This window comes from Anthonomus grandis, chromosome 2, assembly GCF_022605725.1.
Source record: "Anthonomus grandis grandis chromosome 2, icAntGran1.3, whole genome shotgun sequence".
Lineage (NCBI taxonomy): Eukaryota > Metazoa > Arthropoda > Insecta > Coleoptera > Curculionidae > Anthonomus > Anthonomus grandis.
The window spans coordinates 22772992-22790647 of record NC_065547.1 but is presented as its reverse complement, the minus strand read 5'-3'; the positions used below and the strand labels follow the sequence as shown (position 1 = coordinate 22790647).

At 33.3% G+C, this 17656-nt stretch overlaps 1 protein-coding gene across 5 annotated transcripts in view; it reads left to right on the top strand.

Annotated features, from left to right (window-relative positions):
* Positions 1–15425: 15425 nt before the first annotated feature.
* LOC126750147 (transmembrane protein KIAA1109) overlaps positions 15426–17656 on the top strand; it is a 234885-nt gene continuing 232654 nt past the window's right edge. For all 5 annotated transcript variants that reach the window (XM_050459660.1, XM_050459664.1, XM_050459662.1 and 2 more), the window contains exon 1: positions 15426–15703. The gene's annotated coding sequence lies outside the window, so the exon portion shown is untranslated. The remainder of the gene's footprint in view (positions 15704–17656) is intronic.

Here is a 17656-nt window from a genome sequence, read left to right as displayed (position 1 = left end):
GAATATAACTTCCAAATTTGAAGTGGCTAAAATTATTTCTCTGGATAAAACAGCTTGTCAAAATTGCGGAAACAGCGAAAATGAAAAAGGTATTATGGACTCTTTTTTGGACAATATTTTTAAAAGAACAAGAAAATCCCATTTTCGAAGGGGTCACTTATTAATTAAGAGGCCACCTAATACCTGGAATCCTTTACGAGGGGTTGAAAGCACCCCTTAAATCTTAAACAGAAAGAGGGATCGTGTTATACCTTATGTTGAAAGCATTTTCACTTTAAATTTAAATGGTGACTTCTGAGTGACTGATGGATTTCTTCTGGATATGAAAGCCAAATAAAATTCTGGAAAAAATGCTTTAAATAAACCGTTATGCCTGAAACCCTTTCTTACAATTTTTTTTATTGGATCATTAAAACATGATTAAAAATTTATTAGTATTCTTAATATTATTGTTATTACACCTTATCAGCTTATCATAAATAAAAACAAAATACCAAATAAAATGCAAACACAAGTATCTGAAGAATTTATTTAGCTTACTAAATATCATTGGTACTTTTTTCATAAAGCAGCATTTATTTAAATAGATTTAAATTATTACCCAGTCTTTTACGTGTTGAAACACTGTTAGCAATGGTTTATTCTACTGCAGAGAGGGTTGAGATGATAGAGTTTTTCTTTCGGCATAACAATTGTGCCAATAGAACGGTACAAGAATTTAATGACCTTCATCCAGAAAAACGAGTCAACAGAAAATACGTTCTAGAAATAGTTACTAAATTTAGGGAATCTGGCAGTGTCTTAAATAAAAAGCGTGAGGTTCAAAATGCCGTTGTTGTCAATGAAGCAATGCAAATAACTGTCCTAGGTCAACTCCATGCCGAGCCAGGAATAAGTGTCAGAAAATTGGCGACGAGTACAGGAGTAAGCAAAAGTAGTGTTCATAGGATACTTAAGCATAATAAATTCCATGCTTACAAAATTCATCTGGTGCAAGAACTGAATGAGGACGATTTTGACAGACGAGTGCAATTTTTGCAATTTTGTGAATCGCTTAGTGATATGATAACTGTTAATCCGCGTCTTATTTACAATATTTGCTTTTCAGATGAATGTACTTTTTTTCTTAATGGCAACGTAAATCGTCATAATTGCCGCTACTGGTCAAATGCAAATCCGGGCCAGTTTCGTGAAGTTCATACCCAGTTCCCTGAGAAGTTAAATGTTTGGGCGGGAATCTTGGGCGGCTCCATTGTTGGTCCGTTTTTTCTGCCCGGAAATTTGAATGGAGAAATGTACCGAGATCTCTTGGAAAATGCCGTATATCCAAGAATAGTAGAAATAATGGAAGGCGGAAATCATTCTGATGATGATCAAGTCGTTTTCCAACAAGACGGAGCACCTCCACATTATGCTGCTGGTGTGAGGCAATATCTTGATGAGATATTTCCTGATCGATGGATTGGAAGGAGAGGACCTTTTATGGAATGGCCAGCTAGGTCACCCGATTTAACCCCATTAGATTTTTTTTATGGGCGCATTTAAAAACAAAAGTTTACGCTACCCAACCAGACACCCTAGAAGACTTACGCCAGAGAATTATAAATGAGTGTCAGATGATAACACCTGAAGTTCTACAAAATGTCAGGCATCGTTTTGAGCAAAACCTGTATTCCTGCATGGAAGTAGGCGGGGCACAATTTGAACATTTAATAAATTGACGTAATTTAAATAAACTTGTTTTATTTAAAAGACACAAAAGGAAAAGGGTAGGTATTTCTTATCTCTCCACTTTTACTGGCAGTAAAGATTGTATTTCTTGCTATTTTTATATCCACAAGATATCCATCAGTCACTCAGAAGTCACCATTTAAATTCAAAGTAAAAAGGCCTTCAAAATAAGGAATGACACGACCACTTTTTCTATTTAAGATTTAAGGGGTGCTTTCAACCCCTCGTAAAGGGTTCCAGGTATTAGGGTGGCCTCTTAATTAATAAGTGACCCCTTTGAAATTAGGACTTTCTTATTCTTTTAAAAATATTATCCAAAACAGAGTTCAAAATACCTTTTTCATTTCCGCTGTTTCTACAATTTTGACAAGCTGTTATATCCGGATAAAAAATTTTAGCCACTTCAAATTTGGCAGTTATATTCAGAATTAAAAGACCTTTAAAATAAGGTATCACACGACCCCTCTTTCTATTTAAGATTTTAGGGGTGATCCCACCCCCTCGAAGAGGGTTACTGGTATTAGGGTGCCTTGGTAAGGAAAAGTTGTCCCCCTCGAAAATAAAATCGACGTGTTCGAGATTTTTGTAAAAAAAAAATTTTTTCATACCAAAAATACCTCTGTTTCGTTTTCGCTGGGACACCCTGTATATCATCAAAATCACAATACAGGTTTACCACTACCCAAAACTCTTTATTTTATACTTGACACTGTCAACTTTAATCTTTTCCCGAACATACTAACTGGGTAGTTGCATGTAATATAAAGCTTTCCTTTTATTGGAAGGATTTGTTAACGCCAAAAAGTTTTGGCCGTTAAAAAAGTTAAATTATTCTAAACTATTTAATATCTTTTCTAAGATATAAAAGAACCTGTATACAATAGGCTGTAATGAATAATAAGGGTCTATTTTGTTAGCGGTTTTACTCGTCGTATTACTACAAGGAAGTTGTACTTTGACAAAGCGCTAATAATAAATACCCGACCACTTTTTCTTCAACTCCGATATTTTTAAGAGAATCCATATCTACTTTAAAAGCATATTTTTTGTGATCTGTATGTGCTCTACAGATTAAATAAATATTTCCGGTCTTAAGTGATCGTGTTTAGTGTGTATGTGTAAAATAAATTAGTAAACTATTTTTTTTACAACGAGTATTTTAATTGGCACCAAACGAACGATAAAAAATGATTACATTGGTGTCAGGTGTGCGATATGACGTAGACCTTTGGAACTAGACATTGGTGATCAATAAATAATAAAGTGTGTGAAAATACCAAAGCTAGTGGATTTAAAAATTGCTCAGCTGAAAAAGAGCTGGAGAAAAGGAAATGCGAATCGACGGAAAACTAAGCGGCCTTGCAGGAGCGGCAGCCCAGATAGCTTGTTTTTGCTGGTGATCTCGGAAAAATGGTTTAAAATGATTTGCTAAAAAAATCTAACCTGCAACTGAAATTGCAAGAACACTTCTTCAATGTGGAAGCTTAATTGCTGCAAAATATTGCAAAACTGGAAGAAAACTCGGGTACACTAAAAGACAAATATGCCAGGTCGAAAGAAAGATTTTGGAAAACAAAAAGGAATTAAAAAAACAAATTTTGGAAAAATATTCTTCACTAGAGAAACGGATACCTCCAGGAGATCAGGATCCAGGATCTTCAAAATAAAATTGAAACATTGGACGTCAACATTATCGATAAGTTATGCCGTAAACCTTCAGCAGTGGACAATAAAAACGAAGCTTGTAGGAATACGAAATCTGTTGGCCTGTAAGACAACAGCACATGTTGACAACAGCGTCAGTTTAAAGCAAAAGCAAACGGTTGGTTATCTAGGAAAAAGGCCACTGCGCTTACATTGGCCTTGAGAGAAGATGCTGCTAGCAACCTGCACAGAATGTCCCCCAAAGAACAAGAATTTTACTACCCAGTGAGGCATTTACAGATTTGTTATGGCTAGTCACACCTGGAACATGTCTACCACACGCAGATAAAAAAATCCTTGCGAAAAGTCAGGAGAGTCCTTATAAAAATTTGAAGCCGATATTGCACGTTTGCTTCGACTGACATATCTAAGTCGTTTAAGCTCCTGGATAGACGCCGTGATCTAACACGTCGGTTGAATTTAAAGCTGCCAAGAACAAGGGCCAGGCTCGTGTCTAGCAAATGATTCTAGGAGAGGAGCACTTCGAGGAATCAGATCATTAGGGAAGTTTATGAAGACTAAAATTTCTCTTATATTAAGAAAAGGTCTATTCTGAAGTGGAGTCAATGTAACATAGAAAAGTAGGGAAAATCTTTCCTCTACAAATAAAATGCTAATCCTATTTTCAGGAGGGATGCATTTCGGAAATTTTTCTTGCCATTATCAGACTTATACTATACTTACTAGACTTATATTACTAGACTTATACTTATTGTATAGAGAAAATATATTTCAAACAGTTCAAGACCGGATGTAGTAAAATTTGAAGTAAAAGTTCGACATTCAAAATGGCTTTTACGACCAGCGACGGGAGATGGTGCCAATGGTGAAACAAACGTTACGTTTACCTCAATAAAGGAAATGATTGTTCCATCGTGCAGACACCTCGAAGAATACTACTGGCCAAGGAAGAAGATACTGATAACATTGTTAAGAGTATAGCCAATGAAGACGTCAAAGAACCATCTAGCACCAGTGGTACTGGTAAAGAAGAAAGACGGTTTGACCAGATTCTGCGTAGATTAGACGTTATTTAAACATTGTTTATATAGCACCTAGTGGTAATTGTAATGATTTCCTTAATTGTATAAATAAACTTCTTGACAGTGTCCTGAAAAAAAGCTATTCACCTGGCAGGTGATTTCAATATAAACTTTCTTGTCACTAGTCTTAATTTGTCAGTATTATTTGATCTGACAGTTACTTTTAATATGTGCCATATCATAAGAGAGCCAACAAAAATAACACATCATAGTCACAATATCGTATTGTTTAAATTTTCTAGTTTCTAATGTCGTTTCTTTTGAGACTTTGAGTTGTAGATTTAAACCTATCAGATCACTTTATAATGAAAATAAAAGTAAAAAACACAAGTTAAATCCTGAATTCATGAGATTAAGAGAAAAAGCTATTAGTTATTAATGACATATGTAGGCATGACTTGAACTATAGACAATATGTCAAAATTTAACTAACATATATAAAGATCTAAAACAAACAAATAAATCTAAAACTATGTGGTAAATTATTAACAATTTGCAAAAAAATAATAAAAAATGTGCTGTCATTGAGATAGTTAAAAACAATCTGAGGTTGCCTAGTAAACAAGAGGTCAATAATTTTAATAATTGTTTCAAGTTTCCCTTGTCCGTTTAGTACCTCTATTGATTATAATTTTATTTCTAAGCAAATATCTTTAATTCAAAAATGTTGTCAATTTTTCTCAGAGACCTCCTAATAATAAATATTCAGAGATTGAAGGGAGACAAAGTCATCGGTCTCGTAGTATCAATAACTTTGTGACCCTTCAATCTCTGAATATTTAATACATCTTTAAGATACAATTCTGTCTTCATGCCATCAGTTTGTTCCACAGATGTATCTTTAATCTATAGTTTAAAGTGTTGAAACTCTGCAAGTTTTGGTCAAACCTCTAATAATTTTCTTAAAAAATGTGAATTTATTTTATGTGATGTTTTAACGTTTATTATAAATTTGTGTTTAGAGAAAGTAATTTTATCTGATAAATTAAAAATAGCTAAAGTGATGACTCTGGTTAAGAGGCTGCTCAATAGCATTATTGATTCCACCGACACAAGAATTCTTTACCAGTGACGTCGTCTAAAAATATTTACATAATAAATATCTATTAATAATAGATTATACTTTAAATTCTTAGAACATTGAAAGACTAGAATTAGCATTGCCGTGGAACTATGGGCAGTTTATTTGCTTTCAACATCTCTAATGTAATGATGCCAAATGCTTGTGTAAAAATGGAAAAAAAAACATACTTTATACTATCATAAAAATTTGTCTATTTTGACATGCGTAAAATAGGAATAGTATTATTTAGCATTTTTTTTCCATAAAATATGATAAGATACTCTAGAAAGAGGTCAACATTCAAAGTTAAATGAACGTATATAACGTCCCTATATTAGAGAAAAAGGTAACAACATCGCAACGCCGCTTGATCGAATTGTTGATTCCATTGACAGAACTAATCTTTACCAATGACGTTGTCAGAAAGTATTTACGTGATAAATATTTATTATTAAAAGATTATGCTTTAAATTATAAACAATATTACTGCTTATGAACTCTTTATGCGTTTTTTTTTACGTACTTCATTAAAGCTGATAAAAGCATTTTTATGGAAATTAAATATTTAATAATTATCATAGATTTCTTAATAAGTTTTTATTATTCTACGTTTATGACGACGGTTGTCCCTTGATATGATGTTATGACAATATCGATATTTACTCGGTGAAAAGATCCTAGTCTAAATCGCGTCTTTCCCGTGGTGCGGTACAAATGGCATAAGTTCTTACTATCGTAACAGTTCACAAAAACACTGAAATCACTTAACCTTCCTTTTTCCTTTTTCAACCAAAAACTAAAGAAGAAACACAGAACTTTACAATTGCCGAATGTAAGTACAAAGCCGTTTGTCAAGATCACATTTCGCAAGATGACATCAGTTTTTGCCTGCGGTGTTGCTATTTCAACTTTTTTAGAAGCAGTTTTAGGAATAACTTTGAAGTTGTTATTTTTGCGCTTAGAATAACATACATCTATTTCTAATTTTTATTTTTAATCCAAAATCTAACATCAATAAGTTAAATTAACATCATTATTTGTGTGGATATATAGCTGAAAATTTCCTCTTTTAAAAATATGTGTAAACTTGACAACAGAGAATCGATAAATATGTTTGTAAACAAATCACCTCTCTTGCCCCTTTGCATATGTTAAACTCAAACAAAGTTGTTGTCTACAAATCCTAGCTTTTCGATGTTTTAAGTTTAACTTATAAGCAATATTACCGTTTATGAACTCTATGCGTTTTTTAACGTATTTCATTAGAGTTACGGTACCTTTTAACAAAAAGCATTTTTATCGACATTAAATATTTTATGATTATTTTAGATTTCTTAATAAGTTTTTATTAAGATTTATTTCTATGATACCTTATTCTACGTTTATGATGACGGTTCTCCCTTGATATAATATTATGACAGTATCGGTAGTTACTTGTGAACAATTTGGCTTGAATCGCCTTTTTTTCCCATGGTGCGACACAAACGGCATAAGTTTTTACTATCGTAACAGTTCACAAAAACACTGAAATGATTCAACCTTTCAACCAAAAACTAAAGAAAAAACACAGAACTTCACAAATGCCGAATGTAAACACAAAGCCGTTTGACAAGATCAGCTTTTGCTTGCGATGTTTTTAGAAACGGTTTTAGGAATAAGAATGTTATTTTTTTTTGCTTGGAAGATGCTATTTTTGCTCTTAGAATAAGATACATATATCTATTTCTACTTTTTATTTTTAATCCAAAATCTAACACCAATAAGTTAAATTATCATTATTATATGTGTTAATATATAGCTTTTATTTTAAAATCTCCTCTGTTGAAAATATATGTAAACTTGATAAACTTTTTAGGTATGGTAATAAAGAATAAAAGCTTTACCTACATTTATTGGAGTTTACATTCTTGAAATAAGTATTTATGTATATAAGAATAAACCAATTTTCTAAGTAGATCTGTTCAGGTATATAATACCCGACACACTTTTTGACATTTGATTGCCACATGCTCATCAAACAGCATTTTAACAGAAAAATATTATTTACATTGAAAAAATATATTTACATGTTAAAATTGCTAAATATATATATTTTTAAGAAAGGGATCAAGAATTTCCTGGTCGAGAAAAGCTGCTATTCTCTCGATAAGTTTTTTTACCTAAAATTGCCAGCATCAAATGTTCATATTGGTGGATACTTTTCTGGAACTAATGGGTCTACCAATAGAAGTGATAGAAGTTTAGTGGGCCATGTACGCAAAATGGTATGTATCAATACGCGGATCAAGCGTCAGTTGTATTAAGTATACTTTGACATTTCATCATGAATCGTTTAAGTCAAGAGCAACGTATAGCTATCGTGAAAAGATATTACGAAAATGCGCAATCGGTTAGAGCCTGTTATCGTGCTCTTAGAGAAGATTTTGGCCATCGTGGATGGCCTTCTGAGCTTGCAATAAGGCGCACAATTAATAAGTTTGAACGGGAGTACACTCTTCTGGATAATAAGCCACCAACGCGACAAAAAAGTGCAAGGACCGCTGAAAATATCGCCGCTGCAAGAGAAAGTGTTGACGCGAATAACAATGTGTCTGTTTTGCGCCGTTCTCAGCAATTAGGCATTTCACCAATGTCTCTGTGTCGCATTTTGAAGAAAGACTTAGGCCTAGATCCATATAAGATGGTTCTAACTCAAGAATTGAAGCCTGCTGACCATGGTTTGCGAAGAACGTTTACCGACTGGGCCCTGTTGCAGTTGGAACAAAATGCCGATTTTGGGAAACAAATCATCTTTTCAGATGAAGCCCATTTTTGTCTTAGTGGCATTGTCAATACGCAAAATTGCCGCTTCTGGTTTCAGAACAATCCCCAGAAATTACTACAGGTGCCATTACACCCGTTAAAAGTGACTGTGTGGTGTGGCTTGCATGTCGGTGGAATTATCGGTTGATACTTTTTTGAGGATGCAGGGGGGCGTACTGTGACAGTCAACGGAGAGCGCTACCGCGACATGATAACAAACTTTCTTTGGCCTGCAATTGATGGTGGAGACTTCGAACAGAATTGGTTTCAACAGGACGGAGCAACATCACACACCGCCCGAGCCACAATTAATTTATTAAGAGAGCGTTTTGAAGATCGAATAATTTCGCGACATGGCAATATCAACTGGCCACCAAGGTCCTGTGATCTTACTCCCCTGGACTTTTTCCTTGAAGATATGTGAAGTCGAAGGTGTATTCTAACAATCCTCAAACCATCAATGACTTGAAAGTTAACATAACTAGGGTTATTCGCGAAATTCAGCCCAACTTGTTAGAAAAGGTGATTGAAAATTGGCTTCATTTGTTTAAAACATAATGTTACATAATAAACTACAACATGAAACATCAATCATAGAAATTAACCAATTCGTTTTTATTTTTTAGCAATTTAAACTTATATCATTCATATTGGTAGACCCTATAGATAATTAGTTGTATTTGTAAATGGGAACTTTTCAATAATTTATATGTATGTAAAATATATTTATATGTATATATATTGATGTAAGATGTTTTAATATTATTCGTTTTTTTTTTAACTGTAAATTGTACTTTTTATTCATTTAGAGAACTTTATTATTAATATTATTATTACCGACAGCTTAACAACGTGATTAAAAAGGACAGCTATTTTCTTTCTAGCACTGAAGACACTTTGGATATCTTGGTTGAAAGAAAGAAAGAAAGGAAATGTGCTATATTATGTAAGAATAATCTTGTATACAAGCATCCTACAAGCTAAAAAAAACAAAACAAAAACACAATTTCAAAAATTGACAAAACAATGCACACAATTAAACACAAGAAGACAAAACTTTTTGAACATACTTGAATTAAAGATAACTAAATAAAAGAATCAATTACTAAATAAAGGTAAACTTGTTGACAAAACTAGAGAAGAAAAAAGGAAAAAAAAACTTTCCAATATGTCCAAGGTTAAAACCTATCATTAAAAAAGTTATCCAGGTTATAATATGCCTTAGCCAATAAAAGCGTCTTTAATTCTCTTTTAAATTTCTTAACATCCGATATATGTCTAACACATAGAGGAACATGATTGTAAATTTTTTTACTTATGTAAATTAATGAGTTTTTGGTAAGGGAAGACGTAGGAGTAGGTAGGGGAACATCATTTACACGACGAGTCAAATGGCCAGTGTCAGAGGGTAGTTTGGGAATTTTGTGAATAAGAGCAGCTGTTTCTAAGATAAAGAGTAAAAAAAGAGTTAAGATTTTTTCCACGCTAGATCTAAAAAGTAGATACTGGCAAGTTAAGTTGGTCCCTGAAGATATGAAAAGATGGCTTTCATGGGGGTACTGGAATCAGAAGCAGGGAATAGGTGGACAGGGAATATGTAGGACATTTGATCGTGATGCACTACTTGAGAAAATGGGTTAAGGCATAGCCTCTACCAAACCAGCAAGCCTCTTCTATCGCTGTCGCTATATTCAGACGAAGGATGAAATTTTGAATCCAGCTTGTTTCAGAACATCTGTAAGAAGCTTGGAATCAAGAAATCGGGGACTGCGGCATTACACCTACATTCAGATGGCGTGGTGGAAAAAATTAATTAATCAGTATTTGGCCAAAGTAGTGTCTAGCCACCAAAGCACTGTGGTAGATTTTTTCGATTGTTTCTGCTGGCTTATCGATGGGTCATCCATAAGAGCACAGGAGAGTCTCCGGTTCGAATAATATACAGGCCTTTCAATGTTCTAAGCGTTATTCTTAACCTCAAACTCTAACTACTATTTATTTGCTGCTGTTTATTTTGTGCTTTTTTGGTGTAAAAATCAATGCCATTTGGTTTTAAAATCTGAATGCTCTAGAGTGGTTAAATAGAGAGAAAATGGAGATTGTATATGCAGAGGTAGATATGTCGTTAAACTTATGCCTGCCAAATTACTTACCTACCATGCTAATATGCATTTACTTTTCAAGTTTTCAGTGTTAAAGGGGCTGCTATTATTGTGGCGCAATTAAAGCCAGCAGTATCGGTATTAAAATTTCCCTTATGTAAAACATTACTTCTGCGCTTGCGTAAAGAAGAATACAGCTGGATTTATAGACCCTTATATGAGTTTCAATATTTCCCTAATATTCAGCAACCATTCCAGCACGTGACAGTCGTTTGCCAGCAACCTACTTATAGTCTGCGCTTGCTGTTATTTAACCAATATTATGCCCGTATCTCCTGGAATTCCCAAGGAATTTTAATAATTTTTTGTTCAGATAATAATAAATAGCTAAATCAGGTGGTAACATGCCTCTACAAACTAAGGTTTTTTTTGTGAAAATTCATTAAAAGTCGATTATACTAGTAAGTTGTTTTAGTTTAGTCTAAATCTTCTCCCGAAGATGCTAAGTGTCGAGAATAAAAGCTAGCGAAAGTGTCGAGAGTAAAAATAAAAAGTTTTGGTCAGTTGTAAAACCTGTATCTGTGTTCTGTGTGTAAAACAGTCTCGTAATTTGAGTGTCACACTAAAAGTTCCAACCATTGGACTAACAAAATCTTAGTTTGTAGAGGTTTGGAACCACCATAGTTCGATTTAAGTAGTCTTTGTTAATATCTAGACAAAAAAATATTAAAATTCCTTGGGAGTTTCAGGAGACACGGGCATTATACTGACATAACAGCGAGCAAAATAACAACAAGCGCGTACTATAAATTAGAGCTGGTAAAAACCGGCCAAAATCGAAACCGGTAAACCGGTTTTTAAAAAAACCGGTTTCGGTTAAAACCGTTTATTAGAAAACTTCGTTTTAAAACCGAAAAAACAAATACGGTTTTTAAAAACCGAGAAAAAAAGTCTAAAAATAAAAATGTATAGTTAATTATTCGGAAAAGATATTATAGAATAATCGGTAGATAAAGGAAATCCTATTTTCGAAGAGGTCACTTATTAATTAAGAGGCCACCTAATACCTGGAATCCTTTACGAGGGGTTGAAAGCACCCCTTAAATCTTAAACAGAAAGAGGGATCGTGTTATACCTTATGTTGAAAGCGTTTTCACTTTAAATTTAAATGGTGACTTCTGAGTAACTGATGGATTTCTTCTGGACATGAAAGCCAAATAAAATTCTGGAAAAAATGCTTTAAATAAACCTTTATGCCTGAAACCCTTTCTTACAATTTTTTTTATTGGATCATTAAAACATGATTAAAAATTAGTATTGTTAATATTATTGTTATTACACCTTATCAGCATATCATAAATAAAAACAAAATACCAAATAAAATGCAAACACAAGTATCTGAAGAATTTATTTAGCTTGCTAAATATCATTGGTACTTTTTTCATAAAGCAGCATTTATTTAAATAGTTTTAAATTATTACCCAGTCTTTTACGTCTTGAAACACTGTTAGCAATGGTTTATTCTACTGCAGAGAGGGTTGAGATGATAGAGTTTTTCTTTCGGCATAACAATTGTGCCAATAGAACGGTACAAGAATTTAATGACCTTCATCCAGAAAAACGAGTCAACAGAAAATACGTTCTAGAAATAGTTGCTAAATTTAGGGAATCTGGCAGTGTCTTAAATAAAAAGCGTGAGGTTCAAAATGCCGTTGTTGTCAATGAAGCAATGCAAATAACTGTCCTAGGTCAACTTCATGCCGAGCCAGGAATAAGTGTCAGAAAATTGGCGACGAGTACAGGAGTAAGCAAAAGTAGTGTTCATAGGATACTTAAGCATAATAAATTCCATGCTTACAAAATTCATCTGGTGCAAGAGCTGAATGAGGACGATTTTGACAGACGAGTGCAATTTTGTGAATCGCTTAGTGATATGATAACTGTTAATCCGCGTCTTATTTACAACATTTGCTTTTCAGATGAATGTACTTTTTTTCTTAATGGCAACGTAAATCGTCATAACTGTCGCTACTGGTCAAATGCAAATCCGGGCCAGTTTCGTGAAGTTCATACCCAGTTCCCTGAGAAGTTTAATGTTTGGGCGGGAATCTTAGGCGGCTCCATTGTTGGTCCGTTTTTTCTGCCCGGAAATTTGAATGGAGAAATGTACCGAGATCTCTTGGAAAATGCCGTATATCCAAGAATAGTAGAAATAATGGAAGGCGGAAATCATTCTGATGATGATCAAGTCGTTTTCCAACAAGACGGAGCGCCTCCACATTATGCTGCTGGTGTGAGGCAATATCTTGATGAGATATTTCCTGATCGTTGGATTGGAAGGAGAGGACCTTTTATGGAATGGCCAGCTAGGTCACCCGATTTAACCCCATTAGATTTTTTTTATGGAGGCATTTAAAAACGAAAGTTTACGCTACCCAACCAGACACCCTAGAAGACTTACGCCAGAGAATTATAAACGAGTGTCAGATGATAACACCTAAAGTATAAACTTGTTTTATTTAAAAGACACAAAAGGAAAAGAGTAGGTATTTCTTATCTCTCCACTTTTACTGGCAGCAAAGATTGTATTTCTTGCTATTTTTATATCCACAAGATATCCATCAGTCACTCAGAAGTCACCATTTAAATTCAGAGTAAAAAGGCCTTCAAAATAAGGAATGACACGACCCCTTTTTCTATTTAAGATTTAAGGGGTGCTTTCAACCCCTCGTAAAGGGTTCCAGGTATTAGGGTGGCCTCTTAATTAATAAGTGACCCCTTTGAAATTAGGACTTTCTTATTCTTTTAAAAATATTATCCAAAACAGAGTTCAAAATACCTTTCATTTTCGCTGTTTCTACAAATTTGACAAGCTGTCATATCCGGATAAAAAATTTTAGCCACTTCAAATTTGGCAGTTATATTCAGAATTAAAAGACCTTTAAAATAAGGTATCACACGATCCCTCTTTCTATTTAAGATTTTAGGGGTGATCCCACCCCCTCGAAGAGGGTTACTGGTATGAGGGTGCCTTGGTAAGGAAAAGTTGTCTCCCTCGAAAATAAAATCGACGTGTTCGAGATTTTTGTAAAAAAAATTTTTTTCATAAATCCAAATCCAATCCAACAATCCAAAAATACCTCTGTTTCGTTTTCGCTGGGACACTATATATATATCTATAGATATATATATATATATATATATATATATATATATATATATATATATTACAACAGAAATAATGGAAGACAGACATACTGCTGAAAATTTAAAAGATAAATTGAATATAACATGGAATATAACAGGCAAAGTTTGTGCAATTGTTCACGATAATGCTGCAAACATTGTAAGCGCTTTACAAAAAACTACAGAAAATACGGAAAGTGTTTTGCACATACTTTGCAACTGTGTATAAATAAAGGCCTAGAGATCGAATACATTCGGTATCTTCTTGCGAAATGTTCTGCTATTGTAGAACATTTCAAACATTCAAATGTGGCTACTAACACTCTTAAAGAAACTCAAAATCATATGGGAGTACCAAACCATAAATTGATCCAACATGTCAAACAAAACCAGATGGAATACTGTATATTATAAGGTAAAACGACTAGTTGAGCAACGACAGGCAGTCATAAACGTCCTCCAAAATCGCGTTTTTACCTCCAGGTCTCAAGCCATCAGTTTTGGATTAAAAGAATCGGATTGGGATATGTTAGAGGCACTCGTAGTTACTTTAAAGCCGTTTACCTTAACTACAGCAATTATGAGCTCAAAAAACTCTTCAACCATATCAATAGTTTTGCCAATTGTTCAATCCCTTTTAGACACTTTTTTAACTTTCGATGATAAATTTGCCTTGACTGACGAAAAGTTTAAAGAGATTGTATCTAAGCAGATAAGGTCAAGATTTGATGTTAATGACACTGAAGGCGTCTGTCAGACCAAAGCAATAAAAATCCACGATATAGCAATTTTTTAGACCCTCGGTACAAAATGCACGAAAGTAGTTTTGGAACCATTGTATCAACCAGCTTTTCTTATAAACACCAAATACGATAGTTACTAATGCTGGTCCCCCACAAGATAAGACTTCTGTATCACTTTCAAAAACGGCCTTAGATTTTCTCTTTCTGATAACGTTGCAAGACGAAATCAACACGTCGCAAAATCCTGTTAAAAGGGAAATTGAAATATATGCCAAAGAAAATCAAATAGATAAAAACTCATCCCCATTAGATTGGTGGAAAGTAAACGAGCCAAGATTTCCTCTTATGAGTCAATTAGCTCGTAAATATCTTGCCATACCAGCAACTTCTACACCTTCAGAGCGAGTCTTTTCTGATGCAGCGAATACAGTTTCAGCTAAAAGAAACTGTTTGAAAGCAAACACAGTAAATATGTTGGTTTTCCTTAAACTTTTTAAATAAACTCCTTAAACTTAAACTGCTCACTGCTAACCAAAATTCGACTTAACAAAGCCGTTTTTTCTTTTTGATTTGGTTGGTTTACCTTTAAAATCACGGTCATAGTCAACCAACAATCCATTAACCACCTAATCGGTTTTTGGTTTTGGTCAAAAGTTCAAAAACGTCGGTTAACCGAAAATTGATTAATCGGTATTTGATTTACTCGAAAACCGATTTGCTTTATATTCGGTTTTAATTAACCAAAACCGTGGTTAACCGAAAACCGATTAATCGAATATCCGATTTTCGGTTTTAGCGAAAACCGCGGTTAACCGAAAACCGGTTAATCGGTTAACCGAAAAATCGATTTCGGTTGCCAGCACTACTATAAATAGGTTACTTCGTTACTTGCATACTTGCAACCGATATATGCTGCGTTCTAATTTTTGGTTGCTGGATATCGATATGACGCCACCTTCACACATCGGTTCCCAGCACATCCTTTTATGTCAATCAGCTGATTTAGTATTTGTCAACAACACCCAAAATGTCAATAGTATATCCAAATTTAATAAAAGTAAAGTAATTTTGAAAAACGTTTAAAATGCAAGATAATTTCGATATACATAGAATTACTTTTCTTATCGGTTTTAATGGCTTGTAATTCATTATCTCCATAGTACTCCATAGATCTTCTTTGTCATTACTTATATTCAGGCAAGCTACCTAATAATTTTCCCTTGTTATTGTTGTATTTCAGTTATGTAGTATTTTCTGTACAAAAAGTGTTTCACCACTACAAAACATGGATTATTCATAATTATTTAAACCATTAGGTTACCAATAAGGGTAAGTTGGGTATCATACAATTGCACTGTAAAAAATTATTTGCTTGTTTTTTTCTGATGAGCCTTAAGCAATTTAATTTGCAAGATTTTGTGTTTGCTTGTAATTAGGAACCACCAAGAGAACCACTAATAAGAAACAAGTTTTACTCACATGAAACACCCTGATACAGGGTCAAAGTTTAATTCAAATTCAAATATATTCAGCTATAATGTTAATTTACCAATATGATTATTTTACATTCTTGAAATAAAAGGAGAATTACTTAATGAAAAATGCTTTTACTAAGATTAGTGTTGTAAAATGCTTGAGAATTTATTTTTCGAGAACGTTCCTCGAGCATGAATGAGCACGAATGAGAATTTTCAGCACATATGAGCATAAATGAAAAAAATGCAAAGGAAACATATTAGGAAAATATGTGAAATTAAAAATGTTTGTGTTTATTTATGTTCTATTTATTAAGTTAAACTTTCAAACAACCTATTTAGGAACTCTTCTCCGAACTATCCTCTCCCTACTCGCACTCTCTTGATTTTAAATCACTCAGAATTTCCGTTAAATCAAATTCAGACTCATCAGACTCAGAAGAATCATCTTCAATGGTATTAATTTCAGCCCCAGATTTGGTAGTGATTTTTTTTTTTTTTTTTGATTTCGGTTTCATTAAATTGGTAGAGGTATTTGGCTGGCCGGTATTTGAGCTTATTCTTTGACTCTTTAACGCTATGGGAACGTTCACATTTTTGTTGAACGTTCGGATTCATGCTCATTCGTGCTGTTGAGAATAAACGTCACGAAAAAAGTCGTGAACGTTCGCGAACGTTCTTCGAGAATAAACGGGAATGTTCCCTTGCTCACAACACTAACTAAAATGTGATAAAATCATTACATACTAATGAACAAAAATGTCAATCAAAATTCTGTATTTGAAATATAAATAATTTGTCAAGCAATGTACCTGTAATGAGAAAAAAAATTATGGACATTTATTTAAATCTAAAATTTTTTTTTTATTATAGGTACTAAAAATATAAGGAAAAAGTTTTTTAATTGTTATATTGTATTTATTATTGGTTGGTGGTAATTAATTTTATTAGATCTCAAAGGAAAAATTAAGAGTGTCACCTTTCATATTAACATGAATTTTGAGGCATATGTTTTAAATCTAGTATTTGTGGAATTAGGAAGTTGATATCGATTCAAATATTTTTATGAAGCTTTTAACTGTTTAAAATAAAACACAAAGTCTCAGTCTCAAAAAAGCCATATGTTTTTAATTTCTGATGCTAGTGAAGCCAATATTTTTCCCATTTCTTGAGAGTCATATGCTACTTAAAAGACTGGGCTGTTTCAAATAGATTATCTTTGAATGAAACAAGATCCAGTGCATTGTATTTTCTTTTCAAGAACTTGTTTCCTTCCAACATCTCTCAAATTGTAACTATCAATTTCTAAGACATCACTCTTGATGGAGGTTTGACCTGACTGAGTCATGTTGAAGAATTGACATTGTCAACTTGTTAGTAAGATTTATTCTTGATTTTTATAGAATATAACTAGAAAATTTCAGAAACCTATGCCACTACAATAAATATACATAATTACAACATTTACTTATGTATTTGTTTGTAAGGTCACCAAATAACATTTCCAAACCCCAGTATAGATGTCACCTAACAGAGGCAACATATATATCTTTACATGTCATCTTAATAAATCCTAACTTATGGTTAGCCTTATTCATTATTTTATCAAAGTGAGAATGGAGGGTCAAAGATGTGTCCAGATAAACTACCAAATCCTTCACTATATTAATCTTTTTAAGAATGACATTATTGATAGAATATTAGACTGGCAGCTTACTTATTAGATACTCAATTGCAATAAATAATTCTAGGTCATCTGGAAATATTAAATATCCACTTGTGTGCAAAGTGCTCACTCAAATAATGA